Source organism: Dermochelys coriacea, chromosome 7 (assembly GCF_009764565.3).
Source record: "Dermochelys coriacea isolate rDerCor1 chromosome 7, rDerCor1.pri.v4, whole genome shotgun sequence".
NCBI lineage: Eukaryota > Metazoa > Chordata > Testudines > Dermochelyidae > Dermochelys > Dermochelys coriacea.
In genome coordinates this window covers 79,748,725-79,767,573 of record NC_050074.1, presented here as the reverse complement: position 1 = coordinate 79,767,573, position 18,849 = coordinate 79,748,725, and the positions used below count along the sequence as shown (strand labels likewise).

General features: G+C 42.0%; 1 long non-coding RNA gene across 1 annotated transcript; it reads right to left on the bottom strand.

The window, feature by feature from the left end:
• Nucleotides 1-1,993: 1,993 nt before the first annotated feature.
• Nucleotides 1,994-17,080, bottom strand: LOC122460897. Its single transcript, XR_006282506.1, has 4 exons — nucleotides 16,899-17,080; nucleotides 13,427-13,429; nucleotides 4,292-4,297; nucleotides 1,994-2,004 (listed from the first exon to the last, which is right to left on the bottom strand). It is a non-coding gene; the product is annotated as an uncharacterized LOC122460897 (long non-coding RNA).
• Nucleotides 17,081-18,849: the final 1,769 nt, after the last annotated feature.

Genomic DNA, 18,849 nt, shown 5'->3' with positions numbered 1-18,849 from the left:
AGAAAAAAGTTCCCAACGTCTCTCCTAGGCAGCAGAACAAATAACCTCTATATTACTGTGACTGACACTGACTCTCTAACACATTAGCAACTATGTAGGAACCCAGGGAGGTTGACCTTAAAACAATTTCTTCCTTTTTTTCCCTCTCCTCAACTTCGATTTGGAATTCCTTCCTCCTCTGTTTTATCTTACTACACAATAGGGAGGCCATAACTATACCTTCAGTTTCAAAATTTAAAAAACCCATGCATAAATACACACTAAGAGCTACTGGAATGTAATTCATTCTCCACAGCCATTTCATTATTAGTCTCTCTGCTCATCAACAAGGGGACTAATCACTGCCAAATAGGAGGAAATAGTTATGATGTGGATACCTGTCCATTAGGAACTGGTAGAACTATCTTAACCAGTAGAGCTACAAAAGTAACTCCAGTGGAGTCAATGGAGTTATATATACCAGTTGAAAACTGGTGTATATGTGAGAAGAGAATCAGAGACAATATGGAGAGGTACCCCAGAGGAGAAACAACAAAAGAGGCAAGCCCAAAAGAGAAGTCGCCGACATGTCTGCCAAAAACTGGCTTTGTGGAAAGAAAGGGTTATGGCATACTGGATGTAGTGTAAGACTTTGATTCCTTAGCTAATGGAGCACAGAGACTGGAGAAAACATATTTTTAGTGCCTATGGGCACTCATTTGTTTGATCCACCCTGAAAATTGTACCACGAGACCACCAACCTATTTCATGTAGGCCACCAAAGAGGCACCAGAAAACAGGATGTGTCACTGTCCCTGGGGTAGGCTGCCCCTCCTGAGATCATTTTCCAGTCCCTTGAGTATATCCCTTTCAAGTGGCAGGCCTTTGCCTCCATTCCTCTTCGGGGTGGGATCCCATGAGCCAGTCACTTTTCAATTGGGTATCTGGGGTACACCACCTTGTTGCCAACTGTGTCACTGAAAAAGCCCAATAAACTTGGCACTGCAAGTGTTTCCATTTGGGTTAGTAATAGTATGCAGTGACACAGAAGCAGTATTTATATAGGCCAATGGTCTGAGTGAGCTCTCTCCTGCCACCTATTCATGAACTGGGAGGAAAGACCTCAGGAGCAGACCATATTTGCACAGACACACCTCCTTTACCAAGGTGATCAATATACTGTTAGTGGCTCAGTTTAAACGATCAATTAAAGAGACATCAGAAAACTCTGCTCAATCTGTTTATTAAACACAGACAAGTTACATCTTCACTCTGTTCCAAAGTCTGAGCTCACTTCTGCTCATATTTACATCCCCCTTGTTTATGATAGTCAGAAAATTCACAATAGTCTCTGTATTACAGACTTCACTCCCCTTCTTATCTAGTTTCATTCCTATTTTTCAAGGTACCTTTGTATCATCATCTGTACATACCATCCCCAGCATACTGTACCAACCATATCTAGAACACTGTTGATATTTGTCAAGTCTCAACAAAACATACATCTTGTGTTTGACAGATTCTACATCTACAAAGAACAAAAGGTTTTACCTCCTCATAACTTTCCATTATAAAGCTTAGCATGAGTACAAGCATGAGTCTAGTGCATAGCTATATATTTTAGCATAAATACAAAACCTTCTAGAAATATATAATATTAGCTAACAAGGCATACCTACTTTGCCAAAAGTATCATATTTGGCTGCTTTGGGTTAAACTTCACTGAAGTCTTGGATGGAGGGATAACAAAATGTTATTCTTTTTGCATGACTAAAGGGCCGATGAACTGTACTTCATATGCCCCAATTGAGGGGTCAGCCTAAATTTAACCTCACTTGCTAAGCATAGGGTAGCAAAGTAAATCAATTTAAAATCAGAGGGAGGTGGGGAAAGATGTTGCTATCTGGTGGTGAGGACTGTAAGTGTCCTATATGCCATTTGGCCAGCTCCCTCCAGTGTTTAAAGACAGAGCTAATTTGCCTCAGCGGAGCTGAAATCACTGATAAGCTGGTATAAGGACTGAGCCTTTAGAGTGGCATGGGGGCAGTGTTCCCATTACACACAACATAAAGGAGGCAGCGGCAGTGAAGTCCCCATTACTCAGTGAAATCACTGAGAACTGGGCTAGGTAGTGGAAGCTCACAACAAGGCATTGCAGCTAAAGGCAGCATGGTGAGAGACGCAGCAGCAGAAGCACCCTCCTATGCAGCAATTCCTAGAACAGTCACTCCTAATAGCTGGGTTAGGTGTTCTTGGTGCTGTAGGGCCGGACTGGACCAAAGGACTGGAATGAACCACCTGAATGCACCCCTGGACTCTGGGGCTTTGCTGACCTCAGACAACAAACCACGAGTTGGGTTGCAGCAGATGAAAAGGGAAGTGATGTGTTGAAGGATCATTCATCCACTGGACTTTCGCAACATAAGATGGGAAATGAAGGCAAAGATCTACTGCCGCAGATACTTTGGGGGTGGGTATTTTATTTATAATTTGCATACTTCTGAGTCATTGGCACTGTGTTTTTTCCCAACTAATGCTGTGCTCTTTCTCCCCTTAATAAAAGTTTTATTTTCTTATACCCAGATTCCCGAGTGGGGAAGTATTGCCTTTTAGACGAGCCTGGGGTGGTGTTTACTTTTCCAAAATTTCTGGATGGGAGCTCATGCTGGGTTTGTTTTGTAATTTTAAGAGGAATCCCTAGGTATTGAACCTTGCCCTTTGTTGTTGCCAACACTATCTAGCAGAAGGGTTACATTTATTTTGCCAAACGATACACAATGCTGAGAGAAATGGATTTAAAAATAAAGACAATGTCCATACTTATTGTCTTACCCAAGCTTTCTCCCAAGTTAATAGGTAGACATGACAATCAGTCTGTCCATATGTCAGCCCTACAGCACACTGACGCCAACCCTCTCTATAGGCCAGATCCTTTCACTAGTTAGGGTCTTCTGATCTGCATGTTCTCAGCCTTAGTAACAGCCCTGTCACTTGGTTTGGGGGGCCCAGGAGTCCCTCTCCGTGGCTACAAACCTGGCTGTTTGTAATAGGAATGCTCTTTCTCTAGGCCATTGTTTTATCTTTCGTGCCAAGTTTCTTTTCAAAATCCCTTTTGATCTAATTGTGCATTCTGGCAGGGTAATATCACACACAGATACACTGAGGAATATATGATATTCATAAAAAATACAGGTTTCAGAGTAGTAGCAGTGTTAGTCTGTATCCTCAAAAAGAACAGGAGTATTTGTGGCACCTTAGAGACTAACAAAATATTTTAGAGCATAAGCTTTAGTGGGCTACAGCCCACTTCATTGGATGCATAGAATGGAACATATAGTAAGAAGATATATGTATATACACACACACACACACAGAGAGAGAAGGTGGAAGTTGCCATACAAACTGTAAGAGGCTAATTAATTAAGATGAGCTATTATCAGCAGGAGTATCTAGTTTGCATAATTCAAGCTCAGCAGTTTCTCACTGGCGTCTGTTTCAGAAGCTTTTCTGTTGCAGAATTGCCACCTTTAAGTCTTTTACTGAATGGCCAGAGAGGTTAAAGTGTTCTCCTACCAGTTTTTGAATGTTATGATTCCTGATGTCAGATTTGTGTCCATTTATTCTTTTGCATAGACACTGTTCAGTTTGGCCAATGTACATGGCAGAGGGGCATTGCTGGCACATGATGGCATATATCACATTGGTAGATGTGCAAGTGAACAAGCCCCTGATGGCGTGGCTAATGTGATTAGGTCCTATGATGGTGTCACTTGAATAAATATGTGGACAGAGTTGGCATCAGGCTTTGTTGCAAGGATAGGTTCCTGGGTTAGTGTTTTTGTTGTGTGGTTGCTGGAGAGTATTTGCTTTGGGGTGGGGGACTGTCTGTAAGCGAGGACTGGTCTGTCTCCCAAGATCTGTGAGAGTAAGGGATCATTTTTCAGGATAGGTTGTAAATCTTTCATGATATGCTGGAGAGGTTTTAGTTGGGGGCTGAAGGTGACAGCTAGTGGCATTCTGTTATTTTCTTTGTTGGGCCTGTCCTATAGTAGGTGACTTCTGGGTACTCTTCTCACTCTGTCCATCTGTTTTTTCACTTCAGCAGGTGAGTATTGTAGTTTTAAGAATGCTTGATAGAGATTTGTAGGTGTTTGTCTCTGTCTGAGGGATTGGAGCAAATGTGGTTGTATCTTAGAACTTGGCTGTAGACAATGGATCGTGTGGCGTGTCCTGGATGGTCTAGACTGAGGTTGATGGTGGGAACAGTATCCCTGATAATGTCACAGCAAACCTAGTGGCTGACCTTTGTGACTTTGTCCTCACCCACAACTATTTTGCATTTGGGGGACAATATATATCTTCAAGTCAGCGGCACTGCTATGGGTACCCACATGGCCCCACAGTATGCCAATATTTTTATAGCTGACTTAGAACAACGTTTCCTTCGCTCTCATCCCCTAATGCCCCTACTCTACTTGTGCTACATTGATGACATCTTCATCATCTGGACCCATGGAAAAGAAGCTCTTGAGGAATTCCACCATGATTTCAACAATTTCAATCCCATCATCAACCTCAGCCTAGACCAATCTGCACCGTCTTCTCCAGGGGTCCCACCAGGTCAAAGGGGACCTCTATGATGGGAAGGGGTACTAAAGGTGCTCTCAAGTGGGGATGGGGACTGTGCAGCTGACGCTCTGGGCAGGACGGACAGTACCTCCGCACTTCTTCATGTACTCCGAGCCAGAAGAACTGTTGTAGGACTTGTGCCAGGGTCTTCTCTACCCCCAAATGCCCCCCAAAAAGATGACTATGGGCAAGACTTAATACAGCATTCTGGTGTTTTTGAGGTACTAGGATCTGCTGTACCTTCTGTCCCTGTACTGGTGCAACCCAGTATAAGAGATCCTTCTTCATTATGAAGTAGGGTCCTTGTTCCCTTGGAAGGGAAAACCCAGGGACCCCATCTATTTCTGTCACCTCCTTCCTAATGTTGATGTATCTTGGGTCTTCAGCCTGGTCATGTCCAAATTTTCCTCTCCTGGGGCTAATCTGCTGGAGTTCTGGGGCCAGTCTCTGTTGCCTCTACTAGTTCAGAGGCGTTAGGGTGTGAGTCAGACTCGGGTGCTTCTCCCTCCTGGGCAGCCTCCTGTTCAGCTGGTTGGGTCTGCCTACCTACAAGAGCGACCCTCTGGCTTTGGGTAAGTATTCGGGTTCTCAAGGCCTTAGATGCCCTTCTTTCCCTTTTCGACTTTCTACCCTGTCTAGGAGTGGAGAACAAATCTGGGGATATTTCAGAGAAGATTGGGGATTGACAGTCTATGTGGATGCCTCACTAATTTCAGGGTTCCCTTCTCTCTCCAATCCCCCTACTGTGAGTAAGTCTCCAAGACTTCATGAGCTTCCCCGAGACAAGTGTGATAGCACTCCCCGAGTCAAGCAGTGCCGTGGTCTCTACCCCATTTAGTTTCACTGGTTTGGTGTACATATGTGGGGTTAGTGAGACCCCCCCCACAAGGTGGATTAGGGAGCATGGGTCTGCCCAGTTCCCAAGGTTACAGTGCATAGGGTCCTCAGCACTGGGACACTGTGCAGCTATGCGTCCCCACTCCCTACAGGCATAACATCTGTATGGAGCCCTAGGTGTTCCCCGGTCTCTTGGTTTGGGCCTTCTAACATCACAATCCTCTTCTCCCTTAGTGCTCCGACTCTTTGTGGCTTCTGGTGGACCTTCAGCCCCCCTCTTTTTCCACCTGGGCTCTCCTGGTGCCCCAGTCACCCGAGCTCTAGGATTTGGTGCTGCTAGTTTAACCCGGGGTGCCTCTTCCTTAACCGGTTGGGTCAGCTCCCTTGCCATCCTTTGCCTCTCTACCAGTGTAACAACCTCATCATAGGTGGAAGATTCGTTCTGGCTTACCCAGGTGCAAAGGTCTGGTGGTAGTCCCCTCATGTATCGGTTGATGACCAGAACCTCTAGTATCTCTTCCAGACTCTGGGACTCAGTTCGCAACCACTCTCATGTGAAATGGATGATGTCATACAATTGGGACTGCAGGGTTTTGTTTTCCTGGTACCTGCACTTGTGATACCGCTGGGCCTGCACTGTGGTCATTACCCCAGATCTGGCCAGGATCTTTGCTTTCAGCTGGGGGTAGTCTGCTGCAGCTTCTTCAGGCAGATCATAGTAGGCCTTCTGGGCCTCCCCACACAGGAATGGGGTGAGGATGCCAGACCACTGATCTCAAGGCCAGGCCTCCCATAGGGCTGTCCTCTCAAAGGCCAGGAGATATGCCTCTATGTCATCCTCCCCCATCATTTTCTGCAGGCAATTGCTTTCCCGAATGATCCGCGTCCCATCATGGCCGTGGTTCATCTCCGTAAGGGCCTTCACTTGATTTACCAGTTCCTGCAACATAGTACGGTCTTGAGCAGCCTGGTCAATCAACAGGTGATTGGTCTGCTGCTGCAGCCGCACTGCCTCCTGTTGGGCAGCTGCCTGGACATGGGTAGCCTCCTGCTGGGCAGCCATGGCTTGTATCAGTGCCTGCACTACCTCCTCCATTGTGGTGAAAAAAAATAACCCCCCCCCACCCACCTTTTTTTTTTCCTTTTTCAAACACCCTCCTTCTTCCGCCGCGCTGTGTGCACCAGATCCCAGTTCTACCACCAGTTGTGATGAAGTTCCTCCTCTGCCTTGGTGAGTCCTGCACCTATTGGCAGATTTGCTCGCCTCAGAGGCTCACGGCAGCCCTCAGTTTGGCCACTTTTCACTCAGTTAGCTTCATCACTGGCCAGCATGGGGAAAAGGAAGAACAACAATCCCTGCAGTCTCTGCTGATCCGCCTAGTGGATCAGGGAACAGGCCAGAAACCTTCCCCTTTGGTGGAACCCACAGTCCAGGTCAACTGCTCCAGTAGCAAGTAGGGAGTTGGGGGAATGGAGGGAACCCAAGCCCACCCTCTACTCCAGGTTCCAGCCCAGGGCCCTGTGGATCACAGCTGTCTACAGTGTTTCGTGTAACACCAGTGTGACAGCTACAACTCCCTGGGATACTTCCCCATGGCCCCCTCCCAACACCTTCTGTATCCTCACCACAGGACCTTCCTCCTGATGCCAGATAGCATTTCTACTCCTCAGTCCTCCAGCAGCATGCCCTCTCACCCTCAGCTCCTTGCGTGCCACTTGCTCCCAGCTCCTCACGCGCACACCGCTAAAGTAAGCTCCTTTTTAAACCCAGGTGCCCTGATTAGCCTGCCTGGCTTAATTGATTCTAGCAGTTTCTTGATTGGCTGCAGGTGTTCTAATCAGCCTGTCTGCCTTAATTGTTTCCAGAAAGTTCCTGATTGTTCTGGAACCTTCCCTGTTACCTTACCCAGGGAAAAGGGACAGTCTTCTCAGTCTTTCTGATACCTGAATGTTATGTTTTTTTGTTTGCCTCAGAGCAGATTCCAAAACCATAGTAAAAACATTCAAAACTTCATTTTCATAACTTTGAAGTTTTGTCTCCAAAATATGTGTAATTGGTTTTAAGAAATTAAAGACAACTATGATCTACAAAAGCAATAAAAGTAAAATGGGAAAACAAACAAACAAAAAATCACTTTCCTGTAGCCATCTGGCCTGACCCTGTCACAATATATATCTTCTTACTATATGTTCCATTCTATGCATCCGATGAAGTGGGCTGTAGCCCACAAAAGCTTATGCTCTAATAAATTTGTTAGTCTCTAAGGTGCCACAAGTACTCCTGTTCTTTTTATAAAAAAATACAAATACCGTACTTCCCAGTTCTCCACAATTGTCTCTGCCCATCTGAGTTGGAGTTAAACAGATGACTACTCCTGTATCCCATTACATATTTTTGACCCATCCATTCCCTCAGGAAATTTTCTTTTAAAAATAAATTTCAGTTTTGGGGGTGGAAATCCAAAGATCCCATATGCATGTTTTCCCCGTGGATACACATAATTTCTCTGCTGTAGAAAACTCCAGATAACTCCAATGCTATTAGGTAAAGAAGCCACTCCTCATTGGTTAGTGACTCAGGTTAGTCCATTGAGAGGAAAAATAAAAAGTGGTTCACTAAGTTTGCATCAATAATAAAAATCTCAATTGTTATTTTTTCTCCGGATACCTGGCTAAATACAGGTACGTCTTGCCAGAACATCTGAAAGCTTTTGTAAAGGAGCAAGTAGCTGCACAGATAAATATTCAGGAAAATTCCTATCATACCACTGTAAACCCGAAGAAAACATACACACACTGTAATTACTCGATCGGTAACATTAATAAATCTATTCTTTGTTTTGTTTCCTACTAAGTTCCATCCATTACTTTTGCATATTTCCTGTAATTGTATTTTTATAGTAGTAAATGACTTCTTGATTTAAACTACATTTTTTCCATTAGCTGTGATTACATTCTAAACGAAGACAAAGCTGAATTAATTAGATTAACTGAAGATGTGTTTAAATGATAAACACAGGATATCACCATCCTTCCTGGAGGCAGTAAGGGTATTTTAACATGTTATATCAATTCTTTGGTGTAAAGCAGTAAGTGTATTATGAAAGTGGTTATACCAATTTATAGCACATCACAAATTAAAAGCAGCACAGCCCATCTTTTGCAGTTAAGCATAGAGAGGTGTGCACCTTCATACAACCTTTATGTAGTGGCATATAAGATCTGGTTTATAGCATAAACATCCTCAGAATTTATCTTATAAAACAGAACCTTATACAAGTTGTAATAGATGTAGTAAAAGTCTCATGGAACATTTGAAAGGACAGAGAAGATTATATTCACACATTACATTCACTGCTTGTTCATTATGTATGTCTAAAAAAAGCATATATTTAATTAAAAGGAAAGCTGAAAGAGTAAGAGGAACAAAAATGTTCTCAGCTCCAATGACATTATTGGAAAAATAATTATTTCAGAACAGTTTATCTGTTGAAAAGCTGGCAAACTCCCAGGATCTTGATTGCTGTAAGCAATTTTATATCTGCTTTATATAGATAAATCTAACAAGGAAAAATTAATTTCAGTCTTGTAATAAGTCTCATCTTATTACCAAAATGAAGTCCCTGATGCAACAGAGCCCTGTGCAAAAGAGACTGCTCCCAAAAGGATTGTTAGCTGAAATTTAACAGCTGACTAGAAAGACTCCACCTCAAAGCTTTGAGCTTCCTCTATTACTTCTTTCTGAACATAGAGAGCAGCTCTTGCATTTTCCACTTCTGTTTTTGACTTAGGAAGTCACACAGTTGTTTGGCATCATTACACATTCAGATTATATTTGGAATGCATTTATAAGTAACACACCTTAGAGCAAAAAGAAAAGGAGTACCCGTGGCACCTTAGAGACTAACAAATTTATTAGAGCATAAGCTTTCGTGAGCTACAGCTCACTTCATCGGATGCATTTGGTGGAAAAAGCAGAGGAGAGATTTATACACACACACACACACACACACACACACACACACACACACACACAGAGAACATGAAACAATGGGTTTATCATACACACTGTAAGGAGAGTGATCACTTAAGATAAGCCATCACCAGCAGCGGGGGGGGGGGGAAGGAGGAAAACCTTTCATGTGACAGGCAAGGTAGGCTAATTCCAGCAGTTAACAAGAATATCAGAGGAACAGTGGGGGGTGGGGTGGGAGGGAGAAATACCATGGGGAAATAGTTTTACTTTGTGTAATGACTCATCCATTCCCAGTCTCTATTCAAGCCTAAGTTAATTGTATCCAGTTTGCAAATTAATTCCAATTCAGCAGTCTCTCGTTGGAGTCTGTTTTTGAAGCTTTTTTGTTGAAGGATAGCCACTCTTAGGTCTGTGATCGAGTGACCAGAGAGATTGAAGTGTTCTCCAACTGGTTTTTGAATGTTATAATTCTTGACGTCTGATTTGTGTCCATTCATTCTTTTACGTAGAGACTGTCCAGTTTGGCCAATATACATGGCAGAGGGGCATTGCTGGCACATGATGGCATATATCACATTGGTAGATGCGCAGGTGAATGAGCCTCTGATAGTGTGGCTGATGTGATTAGGCCCTATGATGGTATCCCCTGAATAGATATGTGGACAGAGTTGGCAACGGGCTTTGTTGCAAGGATAGGTTCCTGGGTTAGTGGTTCTGTTGTGTGGTGTGTGGTTGCTGGTGAGTATTTGCTTCAGATTGGGGGGCTGTCTGTAAGCAAGGACTGGTCTGTCTCCCAAGATCTGTGAGAGTGATGGATCGTCCTTCAGGATAGGTTGTAGATCCTTGATGATGCGTTGGAGAGGTTTTAGTTGGGGGCTGAAGGTGATGGCTAGTGGCGTTCTGTTCTTTTCTTTGTTGGGCCTGTCCTGTAGTAGGTGACTTCTGGGTACTCTTCTGGCTCTGTCAATCTGTTTCTTCACTTCAGCAGGTGGGTATGTAGTTGTAGGAATGCATGATAGAGATCTTGTAGGTGTTTGTCTCTGTCTGAGGGGTTGGAGCAAATGCGGTTATATCGTAGCGCTTGGCTGTAGACAATGGATCGAGTGGTATGATCTGGATGAAAGCTAGAGGCATGTAGGTAGGAATAGCGGTCAGTAGGTTTCCGATATAGGGTGGTGTTTATGTGACCATCGCTTATTAGCACCGTAGTGTCCAGGAAGTGGATCTCTTGTGTGGACTGGTCCAGGCTGAGGTTGATGGTGGGATGGAAATTGTTGAAATCATGGTGGAATTCCTCAAGAGCTTCTTTTCCATGGGTCCAGATGATGAAGATGTCATCAATGTAGCGCAAATAGAGTAGGGGCATTAGGGGACGAGAGCTGAGGAAGCGTTGTGCTAAGTCAGCCATAAAAATGTTGGCATACTGTGGGGCCATGCGGGTACCCATTGCAGTGTCGCTGATTTGAAGGTATACATTGTCCCCAAATGTGAAATATAGTTATGGGTCAGGACAAAGTCACAAAGTTCAGCCACCAGGTTAGCCGTGACAGTATCGGGGATACTGTTCCTGACGGCTTGTAGTCCATCTTTGTGTGGAATGTTGGTGTAGAGGGCTTCTACATCCATAGTGGCTAGGATGGTGTTTTTAGGAAGATCACCAATGGACTGTAGTTTCCTCAGGAAGTCAGTGGTGTCTCGAAGATAGCTGGGAGTGCTGGTAACGAAGGGCCTGAGGAGGGAGTCTACATAGCCAGACAATCCTGCTGTCAGGGTGCCAATGCCTGAGATGATGGGGCGTCCAGGATTTCCAGGTTTATGGATCTTGGGTAGCAGATAGAATACCCCAGGTCGTGGCTCCTTAGAGCAGTACAGAGATGTTCCTCTTATTGCCATGAATTTAGCATTCTTTGTCACTTACATCCACCCTATCCATTCTTTTCCTGTAATCAAGAGCACATAAGGATTTATTGATTATCTCATGGGATGAGATATGTACAGACAGATCAACATCAATCTTTAAACTGATTTTTGTTGTTGTTGTTAAAAGAATCTGCAAGAACCTGGTCCTCTCCTTCACAGTGCCACATAGAAGTGAATTAGGGCTGTATTCTGTGGATGGCCTATCTACTTGATCCATAACTAATCTAACAAATATTGGAAATTGCTTGAGTCAACCCCCTGAAATTTGCATGACCTACATCCAGCATTAAGCTTTACAGCCAGATTCACCAGTGTGCTCTGGACTCATTAAGATAGATTTATGGCTACTAATTTTCCCCAGAGTGTCACAAAGCATCTGATGAAGTAAGCTGTAGCTCACGAAAGCTTATGCTCAAATAAATGTGTTAGTCTCTAAGGTGCCACAAATACGCCTTTTCTTTTTGCAAATACAGATTAACATGGCTGCTACTCTGAAACAAAGCAGTCTGTGTGTATTCGTGAACCTGCTCATAAATTCCACCAATCAGTCATTAATGTAAGCATTTTCAGTTTCTACATGGTACCACTTGAACAGAGGCATATACAAAATGGATCCTTTCTTCTCTCCTTATTATAAAAAGTGTTTTTAATCAAGGCAAAGCAAGAAAGCTGCAAGAAGCTAACACTGGTATATCCTAATAAAAGAAGATTGTGACATAAGATGATCCTTTCCAGTGTTACTATTACACATCATTACTATGCAACATATGAAAAAAGTCCTTATCATTTTATGATATTAGAGACAATTCCTCTATCCATGAAATACAGAGAGTGGATTTATCAACTCAGGAAAAAAAAATTCTTCAAAATACTGCTTGCACATTTGCTGGTCTCCTTGACCATGTGATTTAATAGCTCCTTAATGACAAAGAAAATGGGATATTTTCTGAAATCTTGTTCTCAGACAGAACTCCATTTCATTCTCCTACTGCTTCCCAATTTCTGAATCATTCCCTTCATCGGTTCTGCTTCCTGTCAAATTCCTGCCGGTTTTAAGAAATTATATATTGTATATTTCATGTGTTCCTGGCCTTTTCTTTTTTAAAAAACACCTTTTTAAAAAAATCTCCTCACCATAGGTTCTTTTGACTACTTTCAAAATATACTGTGCATTTCTTATCCCATCTCTTCCAAGTGATTTTTCACTGGTCCCTTTTCTCCTTTCCACACCAACTCTTCCCTGACCCATCAGGTTTCATTATTTTTTTCTTCTTTTCTCTTTCTTCTAAAGATAAAACTACATTATTTGTTTTCTCTTTCCCTCCTTACATATAATATGCCTTGCCCTTGCCCCACCAATATCTAATTAGTTTTAAAGTATTAGATCCTAATCACCTTTTTATATTTTATATATTTTATTTTATTTTATTAGTATTTAAGGAACTAATATCCAACATTTTTTCCTATTTCTCTCTTGGAATTAAGTATTTTAATATATCTTTGTTTCATACATTACCTGAAGATCATAGTACATCTGATGTACTACATAATGCAAATGACACTCACACTCTCAGGAGCATTCCTTCTTATGTTTACACAAAAAACTCCCCTCAGACACACACCTTCTTCCCCTTCTCAATATACATTATCAATGTCACTGAATGCTGCAAACGCTCTTTTAAAGCAACAATATTGAAAGGGACACTTTCAATACATTGTCTTGATTGGTTTGAGAACACAGAAAGTGCCTTTATATATCTGCCATTTAAGGTAGAGATGGAATGTTGTCTGGATGCATGCAGCACCTTTGGCACTTAAAGCATGGACATCAGCTAGTGTATTAAATGGAGGATTCCATTCAGTTTGTTCATTTTCAATCAATGAGTAGAGTCAACAGGAGTCTTGAGTCTTAATCCATGACCAGTTTCTATGAAGGAAGGATACTAACTTTAGCATCATGCTTGATAACTTTGATTCTAGTCCATCTAAGTGCTGTCTGCAGACATTAAGCCTGTGTGAGAGGTCATTTCAATAAAATATTTAAATAAAGGAACAGTCTTTGTCCCTTTTTACTGATCCTGCTACACACTTGTTCTACTTTCTCCTCGTTACTGCTTTTGTGTGTGTTGTATATATTTTGGGAAGTGCCTCAGGATCAACACCAGAGAAATAAAAAATTGTTGATTTATTCCCATGTTTGTGAAAGTTACATAAGGAACATAATGGAATCTCTCATCTATGAAAATGCAGTTTGAAAGGACTATCCCAAATACTGTGTAAGTGGTGCTACTGGCACCAGGCCCTTACTTGCTTAATATCAGATTCTTCCCCATACTCCATATGTGACGGTCCCACTAATGCCAAAGAGAGGTTTGGGGGTTATTTTGGAGTTGATGTGGAGGGTCGGGGGAAAGGAAGAGGAAAAGGATTGCTTTTGTTCTGTTTTTTTCCTTTAAACAAACATGAAGGATATGCTATGGGCCTCAGCAATTAAATCTAGGTTTTGTTCACCGATTTCAAAAAGAAATATTTCCATATATCTACACCCATTTTTCCAGTGTTACATATATAAACATTTATGCAAAAGCCATAGCAACCAAAGATGATATATTCTCATCTCAGTGAATGGAAATGAGTACTAAGCTTGACCACTTAGGGCCAGATACCGCATTCTACTTATACCCAAACCTCTCTGACTTCAGTGGACGTTTCTGAGAAAAAAGGAACCATTCCGTGCTTACTAGTAGTGGGAATGATGATCTTATACAACTAACTTTTATAGATCAGCACAACTGAATATACAAATGAGCGTGAAAGTTACCATATTGGGGTACTGGAGGTGTATGTTTTCAGCAGTGTCTAGGGATATAGCTGTGCGAGTTCTATCATTCATAATAGGAGCCGCACTGCTAATCCCAGAAAATACACACCAAAGGGGAGATTTTCAAAGGCACAAAGGGCAATTAGGTGATCGTCTCCTACTGAAAGTCAGTGGAATGTTTGATACCTGCCTAACTCACATTTGCGCCTTTGAAACCCTCCCCCTGGAAATTTCAAGAAAGCTTCTCTTTTCAGGGTGTTTCGCTGAACAGATTGTCAATGGGTGATACTGTGGTTTTATTCTACTGGGTCTGTGACACCTTAAAGCTGAGTAACTTTTCTATTTCCACATTGCCTCCTGTTTAATGTTGCTTACATCAGAAGCTGCATTTACTACAGCAGCTGTTCCTTCAATGTACACTTTGATTTTCAAGCCCTAAAAATGGTTACCTGTTTAAACATAGGAAACAGTAGGATACAACAGTCAAAGAAAGATCAATTCCATTAACCATTCTATCAGTTCTGAACATAAAAAGATGCTTTGCCTAATAGTATAAAACTACCCTCCTAGACTCTAGAGAATAGAAATGTTCACAGGAAACAGGAAAATCCATTGCATTATCAGCTGGATGAATGTTTGGAACAGCTGATTTTCAGATATAGGATAAATTGTTTTCTGACTCATTAAATGCACGTCGGATCTGTTATTGCGCTAAGCAGAATCAATATTAAGATTGCCATAACACTGTTACTGTATTTTAGATGTAATGGTAAAAAATGCTATTTTGCAGCGTTCATATTGTGAAATAATTATTTCACTCCATCCATGCAAGATGGAACTTTTTCCCCCCTTTTCTATGAAAAGATGTTAGCGCATTTCAATTAATATTATTCAAAACCATTGTTGAAGTGATCTGCCTCAGGCAGTAGCAATTCTGGTTTCCAAATGCCCCCAAATCCCTGTTGTGGAGAGGCCACTTCTAGAACCGAGGCACTTGTTCAGTGTCCCACCTGTATATTCTTTGAGCTGTCGGCAAATTATGGGCTAGACTGTGCATTTGTCTTACTCAGATAAGCAGGGGAGTAAGGGCTCCACACTCATCCCCTTACGCTAGGGGCACAGATCTGAGACAGAATATACCCCCTTGCTGTCCAGCCACTACCTACTGTGGGCAAGTTGGTAGGAAGTACATAGAGACTTGACATGGTCTCCTACTGTCACTGACCAGAGAGAGGATAGAACTAAAACCTATCTCCTTTTAAAGACTGCCAGGAGGTTGTCTCCAACTCCAGACAAGAGGGGAGTAGGACAGAAATTGTGATTCTAGGTGACAGTTTCTTCCTGGGGCTCCCTCTGAGACAGAAAGTTACATGCAAACTTTACACAAGGCTTAAGTGTATAGGCTCAGTCTAGCCTTCTGCCCATAGACATTGTTATATATGAACTTGCTTCATATGTAAGCCATCACATGCCCATTTGGTAATATTTTCCCATCACTAACTACTGCACCTGACCTAAATTCCAATCAGGGACCTAAATTCCAATCAATTTCCAGAGAGAGGAAAAGCTCTGCATCCCATTTATCCTATGAATTATGCAGATCAACTGTTGACCTCATTTTTTGACTGAGTAGATTTTCAAAGTCCTAAATGGCAGTTAAGATCCTAATTGACATTGACTTTCAATAGAAATTAGGTGCCTAATTACCATTTGTACCTTTGAAAATCTACTTTCTATCACTGTAAAGATAAATATCATTTGTGGTGTAACCCCACTGACTGTCTTCAGTAGTTACAGAAATGAATTTAACCCTATATGTATTGTTGTGGTGTCTGAGGCCACAAATGCAGGATTAAAGCCCCATTGTGCTTGGCGCTGTACAAACAATGAAAAAGGACAGACCCTGCCCAGGAGATCTCCCTCTCCAATTCAATTTCTGACAGGCATACATACAGATGCATGTTCTACCTTTGAACAGCTACCACAAATGCACCACAATACCAGTGAGTCTATACACAGTGCAGCTAATATTGTCAGTCATCTTAAGCTCTCTGCAGCTGATGAAAATAAGTTTCCCCAACTGTTTTTATTACATATGTCAAGAGCAATGATAGAGAGTTGTTTTTTCCCTGAATATGCTACACCAGCGGTTCTCAAACTGTGGGTCAGGATGCCAAAGTGGGTCATGACCCCATTTTACTGGGGTCACCAAGGCTGGCCTAGACTTGCTGGGGCCCAGGGCTGAGCCCAAGGTTGAAGAGTATAGCACAGGGCAGCAGGGCTTATGTTACAGGCCGCCTGCCTGGGGCTGAAGTCCCTAGGCTTTGGTCCCCCTTCCTGGGGTCGTGTAGTAAATGTTGTTATTAGAAGGGAGTTGCAGTGCAATGAAGGTTGAGAACCCCTGTTCTACACAAATGGGCACTTGACACAGAACAAGTGATCCTAGCACAAGTCTCCTGATTTCCAGAATACCAATTGGTCTGATATTTAACATCTCTCTAGCTGCCACTTAGTCACAGCATTTCCTTTTCAACAATTAATCACATTGAATTTGGGTTTGGCAGCTGATCCAGTCACACCCCCTGGACAAATCTTTAGTCTCTGTATGGCAGGTGCTTAACTATAAATGTGATTATTATAATTTGCTTTAATGGTATGGAATTGGGACATAGGGGAAGCAACACATGCCAATGGATTAAAAAAAATTAAAGTTAATGTTAAAACATGATAGAATACACAGGTTAAGAAGAGTGTTTGTACATCTGAGTATAGTGTTTAGATTACCCACAAATACAAAGCTTGTTTTAAAAGTCGTAAGATGCATAGCATGCATAATCAGCAATAACCCCCATTTAGGTGAATAAGTTTAACCATACAGTTTAGATATTCGCATCCAACTATTTGGGTACATCACTCATGAAAAGTTGAGCAGTGAGTTGGTTGTAGAATGCAAATATAAGAATGAGTGTAGATTGTCCTTCAGTAATTGAGCATTTAGGATAGGTTGTCCATTTAGAAAATACAATCTATCAGGGAAGGATTTCAGTTACTTTCCCAACTGCGCTTCTCATCAGCACTCCAGTTCATCCCTCCTGGTATTGCCGATGTCTTGTGATGTGTTCTATGTAGATGTCCTTCGACCACCTGATGAAGGCTTATCCAATGCCACATCAGCAAGAAACTCACACAAGCATGTAGCAGGCCTTTGTATAAAACCATGCTAACTCAGCATTTTCATCAACAGATTTTGACAATCCTTTGACAGGATTCCCCTAAATTATGTCAATGCAGCATTTGTTACTCAAAATTATTACTGGTTTAAACTAGAAATGGTCCCTTGTTGCGAAATTTGGTTCTAGATGCAACATTTTAAAATGTGCAAGGGTATTTGAATGAGGTTTTAGTTCTGCCCATATTTGTGGCCCATCATCAATAGATCTCAAAGAGCTTTATAAAGGATGTCGGTATTATCCCCAGGTTACAGATGGGAAAACTGAGGCACAGAGAGGGGAAGTGACTTGCCCAAGGTACCAAGTGAATTAAAGTGAAGTTTCTTCTTCTACTTTGATGCTATAATTATTTTCTCCATATTCACAAAAGCAATACCAATGTTAACATCGTTTACCCCGAGCTTAAAGAATAACTGCCCCGAAAACTGAAATTCCAGTTCTCTATCTGAACACCTAATAATCCTTAGAGGAACTAAAGATTTGTCCATCAAGAAGGGAAGCACTTTCAGATAGAAATATCTGCCAACTTCTCTTTTTCCTATGGATAAATAATAAGGGAATCTCTTTCTTTGTTTATATTACCTCTTTCTGCTCATCTCTGACTAGACTAGAGATGGTCAAACTATTTCCGTTAAAGAATTTACCTGGAAAATTTAGGGCTGGATTGCAAAAAAACACAATATGCCTTGAATAAGGAACCTTGACCCTCTAGAGTCACAATTTACTCCCCAGCTCTCCACTTACTCCAGAGGGAAGTACTCTGCAACAGCGTATGCAGCATACTTCTCGCTCCCTGCTGACCAGTGAATTATGATGCAGAATCAAGGTTCTGCCCAGGCCAATACTGCCAACCCCACTTGCATGGGAGGGTGAGGAGTGACCCTAAAATAATCTTCTCTTCCCCTCATGCCATGACCCTCAATACAGGTAGTCCATAAATGGGAGAAATGAAGAGATGACCTTATACCGCTAAAACCTACAAAGAGCTTTCGAAGTGGCTGCATGAACCCTCTGGCTCAAATAATTTACTGGCATGAACACATGCTTATCTATATTCTTATCTGTATGCTTATCTTGTCTGTCTCTTCATGCTTGTGAGCCAAAATTCTCTCACAAGTTTTCCCTCCAAGCAAATAAAAGGTGCTGTGAATAGAATTGGAGCAAATTTGTGCATTTTGTTCAAAGGAATATTTGTGGATACAGTTTTTGTGTGTTACTCATCTCAAGAGTACAATATTGGCCCAAAGCAAAAGCTTCTCGGAGCTAGTTTTCTGGGTTTTCTTGATGCAACCATTTTTTAAAATGATTTTTGTAAAAGAGTTTTGTTTGCTTGACTAATTGTTGTAAATTGTTCATATCTCTGCTGTTGACGTATCCAATCCTGCAAAATGCTGAGCAACTTCTGCAAGTTCTAACTCCCACTGAGGCCAATTGCACTTGATTCAGTTTCTGTGTGT